We start from the raw sequence: 11788 nt of genomic DNA on the forward strand, positions 1-11788 counted from the left end.
CTATATTCTGTGTTGTTTTCGGTGATTCCGGGTGATTTCTTCCTCTCATGATTTATGTGTTGGGATTTTTTATCAAGCCTCTCTTGTTATTCATCCCTCTCTTTTCTTCCCAGAGTTCTAAAGATTCTCAGAAGTTTCTTTTTCTCAATCCTTTAAATTCTTTCAAGGCTCTCATCTCATCAAGTTTTCATTCGTACCAGTGCAATCTTTCTTGTCTAAACAATTGTTTCAACGGTGGTTTCTTTTGAATCGGCTCATAACCCACAGGTTTTCCTAGGATCTTTCCTGGCTCGTCGTATCTTTTCCCAGAGATCTCTAATTCTTTTCAACAATGACGTAAGTATGAACTTCATCAGTCATATCCCTTGTCCAAGATCTATTCGAATTAATTCCTTCGTTGGCTCAACTTTTCCTTGTTCATCATTCCAGAGTGTTGCATTAATTTTGGTGGTGTTCCTTCTCCTCATTCTATGCATTGAAGACCGAACAAGTGTTTTTCTCAAGTCTTTTTCCATTCTTTGAAGATTGTCATGTTAGCTTAGTGTTATCTTTGTAATTGTTCCCAATCATGAGAATTCTTTCCATATCTATCCGGTGCATTTCGGAGTTGTTTTCATTCTCGATCCTCTGACGGACATCATTTTAGAAGATTTCTTCATTCTCAGCTTTTGGCTTTTAATCTCAAATTCTTCTCAATTGCTGTCACTTCATTTGTCTCTCAATTATTCCGGTGCCTTGTTGAAGTTTTCTATTAGGTGGATCATGATCTCTTCATTCTCTAGGTGTTCTTCAAGATTCTTGTGGTAGTACCTCAAGAATTCTTTTCTTGCATTTCAATTGCAATTCTTCCTCCTTTATCCCTTGTGGTGGTGTTTAGCATTTTTTTAGTGGAGGTGTCTCTAAGGTAATTGCTTCAAGAATGAGATAATTAAATCCACCAATCCATTGATCATGAGATATTTTCAACCCATCTGTTCTTACTTTGAGCTAGCCTGGTTTGGATTTCACCTAAAGCTTTTCCTATGGATTGTTGCTATTATTATGGTACTTGTCACTAATCCAAGTTATCAATGTATCCTCTTGATGAAAGAAGTTTTCATATCTTGTTTCTCCCAGTGAATCAATTGTTTTCCAATTGTGCGTGCTTGTCACCTCATTGTTGAGATGGTTTTCACAAGTCCACTACAAGCTTGTTCTTTCCGTTGTTGGTTTGCCAACAACTTCGTTCAATTCTTCTTGCTAGGATGCTCATCTAGTTTAATTGTGGTAGAATGTGTACTTTCTTCTCCATTCTTTTCTTTCCAATGCTCAAGTTTCTATTCTCTTGTTCGGAGATGTTGTGATGTTGCTTCTTTTATATCAATCATCTTGGGTTGTCAAGATCATATTCTTTCCTTGCTTATTAATTTAATTGGGTTGTTGTGAATCTTCAAGATCATTCCATCTTATCAAAACAAATTGCCTCAATTTCCTACTAAAGTACTCCTGAAATTTTGTCTGAATTCTCGTTTGTTTCTCATATCACTCTTCATCTCTTTGCAACTTCAAGGATCGTTGGTTTCACTAGTTTGTCAAAGAAGCGACTAAGTTTTACCACTTTCTTTTGTCATCCTCTTCCCCCTCTTCCATTCTTAGATCTTAGGTCCAGTTCTCCTGTTAGTGTAGGAGAGTTGTGACAACCCTAGATCAACGCTCCAAAAGATTCCCCTTTTATTCCGGTGTCGTGTGATTTATTTGGTAGTCGCATTCGTCATCGCATCATGCGCATCATCCGCATTGCATCGGCACTCTGTTGCCGTCTGTTTTCAAACTTGCATTTTTTATTAGTTTCCGGTTCTCTCTATTTTCGTCGTTGACCGTTTTGAGCACGACCACACACACACGCGCCCGCGACTTCATTAAATTATTGTTTTTAAAGGTGTGCGAAAAATATTCTCGGATTGGGTTGAAACTTGGCGTGTGGTCTTTATATGTTGTAGGTAGGCCGCGTGTAAAATGTCGTCGCAATCGGAGTCCGTTTGATACCCGAACGGTCGACCGTAGCGGCACCGTCTGAGGTTTATCGTCGGACATTTTTTGGTGTTTAAAATTCTCGTTGCCAGGCCGAAACTTCCCTCTCTTACCCTCCTAGCCTCTCTAACACATCCACCTAACTTTACTGCGCAGCCGAGACCGTCCGATTGCAATCCTACGGTCGAAATCGGGACTAAATCCCCCTAACCTAGCCCCAAATCCTATTTAAACACCCCCTCCCTAATTTTGGATAGCCAACCCTCCTCTCGTGAGGATCCGTGCCCGAAACCCTAGCCAGCCGCCACCCAGCTCCTCAGCTTTTCCTCCATCCAGCCACCGGACCGTGAGGCCCGGATCAGGCCATCCCGGCCCATATCACTGGCCTCCGCCCCGCTCAGCCCCACGCAGCCTCCAGCCGCGGCTCCCCCGAGCTCTATCCCGAAGCTCCCGGGGCAGCCCCATGTCTGGGTAACAAGTCGTCGCCTCCACCGTTGGCCAGCAGCGCCATCAGCCGCCGCTGTCCCAGCACCGGATGACCACAACCCCACCACTCGTCTCTCTTCGTCCAAGCCCCATCCCGCTTGAGTTCCCGTCACCGGGAGTAGCCCGCAGCCTTGCGTCCCTGCCCATGCCTCGCGACCACGGGAGCTGCCCCGTCGCCATCGTCCCTGTGCGCCAGCCTCCAGATCCGGCCAATCTGGGTCCTTTCCCAAGCCTCCCCGCGCTGGATCTTCCCCCGCGGCCTCCCATGGTTGCAGCCTCGGTGTTGACCGTGCCATGGCTGTGGATCGTGCCCCTGCATGAGGGAGGACGAATGCTCCACAAGCCCAAGCTCGCCTCGCCGATGGCCTAGCCTCGTCTCCTCCCCAAGCACATCACCGATCCGGCTCATGTACATTGGGGGAGCCCGCTATCCTCTATTTTATATTGCACCCGAGGCACATAATAGCTCTCGCGCGCGTGTGTAGTTTGTTGGGTTAACCAAATTCGGCCCGTAGTATTTTTTTCAGCGTGCGAAGTTAGCCAATTTAAGAAAAATGCATAATTTTTAAACCGTGGGTCAGATCGCGACAACTTATATATGTAGAACATGTAGAAATTTGCGCAGCTTAACGTGCGTTAGCATTGGTTTGCCTGACAAAGTGTTAAAAACGGTTTAGTTCATAGTTATTTAATCGTAGCTCCGTTGAAGATGATCCATATATGTAAATGGAATATAACGATGAGTAGAATCACGTGAACCACTTTGTTTTGCCATTTAACAAAGATAAAATGTGATTAGGACAAATCTGGACAGATTTAGAATTTTACACATGGGTTAGTTCGGAGATGCTATATGTCATTTTCGGCCTCATTTAAATGCCTAGGTAGGTAGTTTAATTACGCTTCTTCCGTTGCCATGTTTAACAACATTTAATTTTGCCGTGTAAACAAGAGGGATCGAACTACATAAATAAAATGTGGAGTTTTGTCAATATGCAACTCGTTACATATTGAGCTTCACTTAATGTGTAGTGTTGATTGTTCTGAATTGTCGTGCCATGCCTTGCATGATTGAAATGGACATGCATCATATTAGGTTGTGCATCATATCGTGCATGTGTCGTGGTGTCATTGTGCGTTGATTGTTGTTTCTGTTTGCTTTGTCTTGATAGAGTTCTGCAAGCCTATCGGAATGTGAGGATTCGTTCGACTACGTCGGTTCGTCTGCTTCACGTAGCCGTTCTTCTTCCAAGCGGGATCTCAGGCAAGATGACCATTTCCCTATATACCATTACTATCAATGCCATGCTAGTTGTTTTGTTTCTTTCGTTATATCACGTTGCATACCACGTGTTAAATGTCAGCCTCTCAACATTGCCATGAAACCTTCAACCTTCTACAACCTAGCAAACCACTGATTGGCTATGTTACCGCTTGCTTAACCATGTGTTAGCATTGCTAGTTGCAGGTGCAGTTGCTTCCATGTGTTAACATGGGTTACTTGTTATATCACCATATACTTGCTATTTAATTCAATGCACCTATATACTTGGTAAAAGGTGGAAGGCTCGACTTTCTAGCCTGGTGTTTTGTTCCACCTTTGTCACCTTAGTTTGTCTACCGGTGTTATATTCCATAATTGAGCACTCCTAACACAATCGGGGTTGTTATGGGGACCTCCTTGATAATTGGTCTTAGTTAAAGCTTGTCTCACAAGGCTCAACTTTGGTTTTACATTTGCCTAATAACTAATAAATAACATAGGGACCCGTCGGCACCCGCGGATAATTAATCAACCCCTGGGCCAGTGCTCCTCATGAGTGTTGGTCCACCCACCTCGTAGTCGGCAGTGCCACCTCGGGGCAACTCGAGTAGTTTGGCTATCGTCCACTATGCATAGTGTGGGGACCCCGATTTACAAGTCGAGATTGCCGAATGCACGTGCTTAGTGTTCCCAGAGATCAATGCTCATCTAACACACATATACCGAATATTGAGAGTCTTACATCCAAGTACCGAGTTATTACATCACGTGACCGAATGGTCAAGTTCACAAGGTAGGGCCTATAAGGCTAAATCGCACGGATACAACTAGTAGCAGAAATCTTAGGGCTAAGCGGGTGCCCATGCCGTCAGCCTACACCAATAGGCACTCTGACTTGGAAGCGTGCTAGTTCGTAGGGCCGTCTCTGAAGATGTACTCTTCTCCAAACTCTGGTCCTTCCATGTCTGGTCAATAATATAACCAGTGGCAAGCCAATGAGTACTTTTGAATGTACTCGCAAGCAGCCCATGATATGAACAATGCAAGTGAAGGATAACAAACAATATGCATCTTTGGTGGATAACATCTTGGTGGTAAACAAACATGATCATGGATGTGCAACATAAGTTAAATGATACTTTGAACAACAGGTTACAGATATCAACATATCTGTCAAGGGCTGAACACTCTGGGTTCACCCTTTATGCCAAGTCACCAAATTAACTTGGTCATATCAACTATTTCGTAAAACACCATTTACCACACACTCACACACACACTTGGTTTATGCGGAAACGACTGGTCGTAGTTTAAGCAGGATTACCCAACTGTCCTTGATAGTGGACACGGCTATTCGAGGGGAGGGGCAATTTATAGGGCCGCAATGGTGAGCTGACTCGGGAGCGCCGGTGATCCACCGTGGCATGCATGCGGGTGCAGAGAGATACTGGGGTCGAAACCATGGTCTGATGACGTGGTTTTGGACCAGAAGGAGTCACTGCGAGAGAGAGGGAGAGACGAGAGGTGAGCTATCGTGGCCGCGCTCCTCTAGTGCTTCTGGTGCACGCGGGCATGCGTTGCACCGGCTCTTAGCGCGGGAAAGGAGGGTCCTTGAGGGTTGCGTGATGAAGAGGGGTTGTCGGGGGAGAGGAGAGACAACGTGGGAGGGATGGAACTGGCCGAGGGAGTCGCCCCCACCTCAGTTGCTCTCTGTAGCGCGTCAGAGCGCAGCTTTGGCGTGCCACGACATGCTGGCGCGCTCTGGGGTGCCTTGGATGTATCTAGCATGTCATGGGCACTAGCTTGGAGATTCCTAGCCGTTGGAATCCCATGCGAGTCTTGGTTGGTCAAAGAGAGACAAGGAAAAAGCTGATGTCAGCCTTGGGTTGAAGCTTAAATTGGAGATTTTGGTTTATCTACTTTGAACCAGAGAGGGGCCACTTGACTGGAATTAGGGATAAAGGGATTGGGTTTAGCTAAGGTTAGGAGGCGTTTTACCCAACTGTCAAAAGGTGCTCGACAGTGGTTTGGGTTGGTTGCACCCCACAATTATCTATGCAACTTAACATGATTGGGTTTGGTGCTAAAACTAGGGGTTTCGCCAAGTTTGAGCTCCATTGGACAAGTTTAGCTTTCGAAACTAGAAAACATCACCAAATGACCAGATCTGTTCCTTCCAAAGAGAGTTTGGGAAAAACAATGGGTTTCACCAAGATTGAGCTCCATTGCTCTAACTTCATACTAGACAGAAGGGGTTTTGAAATTATTAGGTGACTTTAATCACCTTGGATCAAGGTGAAATTTTATATGGGCACCAAATATGGCTGAGGGATACCAGTGGAATTTCCTAAGAATTTATTGAGAATATTTCCTTTGGAAATATTTCAAAAGAGAAAAAGAGAAAAAGGGTTTTCAGGGTTTTACTCAAATAATAATAATATAAATAGGTGTTGAAAATCTTATGTATGTAAAGTATATGTCCTTGTGAGTATCTCCAAATTTTCTCAGATTTTCCTACGGAAGAAAAGTATTTTTTCCATATAGGAATATCATTTCTCGCCTCGGAAATGGACATGCAAATAAAATAGGAAAATAATTCATAAAATAATGATTTTATGGTTTTGGTGAACTAAAATGGTGCTAGAACCAGCTCACCAACTTTGGGTAAGAGCAGTCCTTGCCATCAAGGACTTGTAGTGCAACCCAAAGCAGGGTTTTGAATTATCCAAAAATAAGAAAAAGGATTTTGAAAATAATTAGGTTATGAGAAATGTGGTTTTTGATATCACATACTCAAGCCTTCAAGCATACAATGGCAACCATGGCACTCACCACATTTGTTTTGAAAAAGTTTCAATAAACTCAGATTTTTGAATTACACAAAAAGTGGTAGTGAAAACAGGGTGTGACACATAGACAGTTATGTCCTGAGAACGAGATACGCGACTCCTATCGGGTTCGAAGACACACCGGGTGGCCTTGCTGGATTAGTTTTACCTTTGACAAAATATCTTGTGCATCGGGACTCTGGTGATGCTTTGTGATAACTCGGAGTTGAGGTTTTGCACTAAGGAATCCGAGGAGATCACGAGTTTCATGATTGAGGTTTTCTATGCGGCTTGTGGTAATTTGTGATGGACTAGTCGGAGCACCCCTGCAGGGTTAAATCTTTCGGAAATCCGTGCCCGAGGTTATGTGGCAACGTGGAAATTTTGTTTAACATCCGGTTCTAGATAACTTGAAGTTAACTCAACTAAAACTTGCCAACTGAGTGCGTAACTGTGAGTATCTCTATCGTGAGCTCCTTCGGTCGAGGACATGGTGGGGTTATGTCTGACGTAAGTAGGTGTTCAGGATCATTCTTTTGATCACCAGTAGTTTACGTCCATTGTGCGTAGATCATCCCCCTCTTATATTCTTTTACTCGTAAGTTAGCCACCTCAGATAAATGTGTAGTCGCTTGCTGCAGCCTCACCACTTAACCTTACCTCACCCATTAAGCTTTTCTAGTCTTGATACCTTTGGAAATGAGATTGGTGAGGCCATGTGGCTCACGAATTACTACAACACCAGTTGCAAGTACAGGTAAAGTGATATTAAGACGTGAGCGCGATGATTGTGCTATTCGGAGTTTGTTCTTCTTCTTCATCGATCTAGGATGGGTTCTAGGTCGGTAGCCTGGGATAGAAAGGATGGACGTCATTCCTTTATCGTTTGTTTTCGTCCGTAGTCGGACCCTTCTCTCCTTCAGGATGACACATTATGTTGTTGTATTGAAGTGACTCTAATGTAGCTTGTGGCGAGTGTAAGCCAACTCCTTATACTCATCTTTTCAGTACATGTACTTATAATGATATACATTCTTGCGAAATGACGAGATGTGTTTCTATCCGTGTCGAGGCCCTCGCGCCAAAATAAGGATATGACCACATCTTGGGCGTTACAATGCACTTCTAATGTATGTTCATTTGTTGTATAATTTACAGGACAGATGGGATCTGGAAGATACACCACACGCATACGAAAACTACTCAAAATTGCAAAAGAGTGATATAGAGGTTGGCGATCAACTCTAAGCTCCACTTGCAAGGCATACAAAACAGATGCAGCTTGATTAGCTAATCTATGAGAAGATTTGCAAAGAAGAGTGGGAATGGTTGATTGAGTACTTTAGCACCGATTAAAAGTTCCAGGTTATCTCTAAGACCACTGTTTGTCTACCATGTATCAAAATGAAATGGCTTGTCTTACTGCTTATATTTGGTTTTAGTGAATTGATGGGAATGTAGCCAAAATAACACTGATATCCATAAGAAACAGAAGGCAAAACACAAAATTGTATCAAAATCTTACTCCCAAGTAAGTTCTTAGAAGGTACGAGTCTAACTAAATAATTATGTCTCCCTGCTAAATATGCTTTGATGTTTCAAGCATCACATTGTTATATCATTTGCAAAGAAAACCGGCAACTCGAGAGGAGACACATTGTATTGCTCTGTGGTAACTCACCCACGGGAAGAATGGCACATAGTCTAACACATAGTCACATGATGTTTACGTGAGTACACTGACTTTTGTTTATTCTGTAGTTATTCAATGATGTGCGTTCTGTATGCTTCATCATCTGCTGGGATTATTCATGTGTTGGATCATGTTATTCTTATTTCATGTTTTATAGTGTCAATATTGATGCCATAACAATGATTGTTCTTTTCATTTTTAGGACAAAGCACGTGAAGTGGTTAAAATCAAAGATGCTAAAAATCAAGGTCCACTTTGAGATCAACACACTAACAATATTTTCTAGACCGCATACAAAGACACTACAATGCAAGTCATCGCAGCCTCGTGGGAACAGATACATGGCCAAACCTTGAACTCATTCTGAAAGGTTTCGTATCCAGATTGAAAAGCAAGCTTGTGCTAAAGCAGCCACCCAAAATCAAAATTCTGAGCTCAGCCACCAGGTCAACGAATTACCAGATCAACTACAAGATGAACATGCAAATAAGTAAGAGAGAATTAACTTGGAGCGTGCTCAGAAAGAAAAACTTGATGAGAAGTTAAAAGAAGAGTATGCTGAAAGGGAAATATTGTTGGAAGCAGAGCGAACATCAAGACTGGAATTTTTAAAAAAAGATGGCAAAGAAAATAGTAATACAAACGTGCAAAATAGTCTTTTATAGAGACCTACTCCAAATAAGGGTACAGGTTCAAGGCCACTGTTATTCTCCAAATCGCTCATACATGTTGCAACAAGGCAATCTCAAATGTTTGAAGCAATGGTAAGTCACAACCTTTCTTTCTCTTCATGTTCACCTGCATTTTATACGTCATTGACTTTCATAATTATCTAGTGGCTTCTTCTCTTTTACCATGTGTTGTTGTTGCATCGAATCACAACTTGAACAAAAACCTAATATGTGCTACCTAGGGACACGAACTTAACTGAAATTATACATCGAGTCACAACTTAGATGAATAGAGGAAGCCACACACCTCACGGCCCCACTCTCCGAAATGCAGTAGCCCTAGTACCCTTGCTACTGGCCACATGGAAACTGGGATGGAGCTATAGCATCAACCTATTGTTTCTGCAGTTTGAATACCTCGAATAGATCGTGTAGAGATAAAAACCAATAGTAATGTTTCGAATGTTCGGCTTGCCGAGTAGGTTATAGACGATCGCACAATGCCAGATTAAATGAGGGTAATTGATACGTCTCCATGGTATCTATAATTTTTTATTATTTCATGTCTATATTCTACGACTTTCACATACTTTTGGCAATACTATCTATTATTTGTTCGGGCTAACTTACTTATCCAAACGCGATAAAGAATTACGGAGATTTTTTGGAATATATGTGAAATCCGAGAAGAAAAATCAAGGCAACACGGTGTTTGAGGGAGGCACAAACTAACACAGCACGCCCAGGGTGGTTAGCGTGCCCTGATGGCTTGTGGCTACCCCTTAAGTCGGTTGAGGCACTACTTCTGTGCAAGAAAGATGTTTTTTCTATAACAATCCCCTTAAAATTTTAGCCCGATCGGAGTTACGGATCTCCTGATATTTAGCAAACGATGAAGGGCCAGAAACGAGTAGGAAAAAAAGGGAGAAATAGAGAGAGAGAGAGATCCAATCATGGATGGGATCTTGCCCTCCGGGATACATGGAGGCCATGGACCATAGGAGAAACTCTCCTCCCATCTAGGGGGAGGCCCACGAAGGAGGGGGCTCTATCCCCCTATCTCTCGGTGGCGCCGGAGCGCCACTAGGGCAACCGTCATCACGACGATCTACACCAACAACTTTGTCGTTGTCACCACCAACTCTCTCCTCCTGTATGCATCGGTGTAACACCTTCTTCCCCATTGTAATATATACTTACACATGGTGCTTAATGCTGTATACTCTTATCTAATGATGTGTGGCTATCCTATGATGTTTGAGTAGATCTCTTTTTTGCTACGGGTTAATGATGGTATGATGTTATTGATATTAGTTGTATGTTGATATGGTGTTGTCCTAAGGTTCCATCCATGAGGCGCACACCTGAAGGATTTATGCTGGAGGCTTTGCAATATGTTCATGATTTAGTTATAGTCAACGGCTAGGGTGACAACAGCTTACACCCGAGTAAGGGAGTTGTTTGCACATGGGAGTAAAGAGAACTTAATGTTTAATGCTATAGTTGGGTTTACCTTAATGATTTCTAGTAGTTGCGGATGCTTTCTAGATTTCCAATCATAATTTCATATGATCCAGGTATGAAAAGTGTTTTAGTGTATGCCTCTCCCTTATTACACATGATAAGTATCAATCATGTTATATTTAATTGCCTATCTACTATCTTTATCTAGCGTTACAAAAATCTTTCTACTAAACAACTAACTAAATTAATATTTATCTAAAACAGTACCTAACTTTTATTTTCCTGTTCTTTATTATCTAGGAAAACTATGTGTTACTCCTAAGTACTTCTAGTTTCCTTCTCGTAAAATAGTTTCATACTTGTTCAAGGTAAAGTAAGCGTTAGCATGCATAGAGTTGTATTGATGGTCGACAAATCTTGACAGAATAATAATTCTACCTTTAACTCCTTGTTTTTCTCCACACTCTTACTTATCGAAAAAGGCTACAAACGTTTCCCTACACTTGTGGGTTATAAAGACCTTTTTCTAGCGCCATTGCCGGGTAGAAATAGCATAGCAGTTGATATTATCACGTCTGCTTCTTTGCTTTATCTCTAAGTAAATTTTACTTTGTGTTATAAGTTATTTTTTATCTTTAGTTATGGGAAGGAAAAAAATACCAAAAAAATAGTTGTACTTGCTAACCCCATGTATCGTCCAAGATGCGACACTATCCGTAATATGGATAAATACGCATCTCGGCATTTCGAAAGTATAGAAATCATTGCGGATACATTTAGAGAGGAGATGAGTGTATGAGTTGGCTTACCCTCGTCGCTTGCTCAATTACAAGTTCACACATCATTCGTACAAACATCCAGGAGAATAGGGTCCGTCTATGGATGAAATCAAACAGTAAAAGCAATGTAGTCTATCTCACTAGCCCAGACGATGACCATGAATCCCTCTATCCGCCCGAATAGGTAACGTACACGCGTCGGCTCTCCTCATCATTATCTCACCGGCGCTGTGGAGCATCTTGTGTGTCAAGATCTGCGGTACCTAGACCTATGGTGTTGTAGTAATCTGTGACCCATGGGGACTCAGCAATCTAATTGACCAAGATATTCAGACTAATTAAGTCATTTGGGTGAGGCATGGTTAAGTGGTGAGGTTGCAGCAGCGCTAAGCATTGTTTGGTGGATAACTTATGATTCAAGATAAGGATGAGAATATACACAAGTCGGTTGAAAATTAACTATAATCAAGAGGTGATCCTGAACACATACTTACGTCAAACATAAATCCACCGTGTTCTACTTCCGATCTCCCTCTAAAAGAGGCGGGCATGCTTAGTATTTGGGATATACCCCATGGTTTGATCCGACCAGG

This window comes from Hordeum vulgare, chromosome 6H, assembly GCF_904849725.1.
Source record: "Hordeum vulgare subsp. vulgare chromosome 6H, MorexV3_pseudomolecules_assembly, whole genome shotgun sequence".
In the NCBI taxonomy this organism is placed as follows: Eukaryota; Viridiplantae; Streptophyta; class Magnoliopsida; order Poales; family Poaceae; genus Hordeum; species Hordeum vulgare.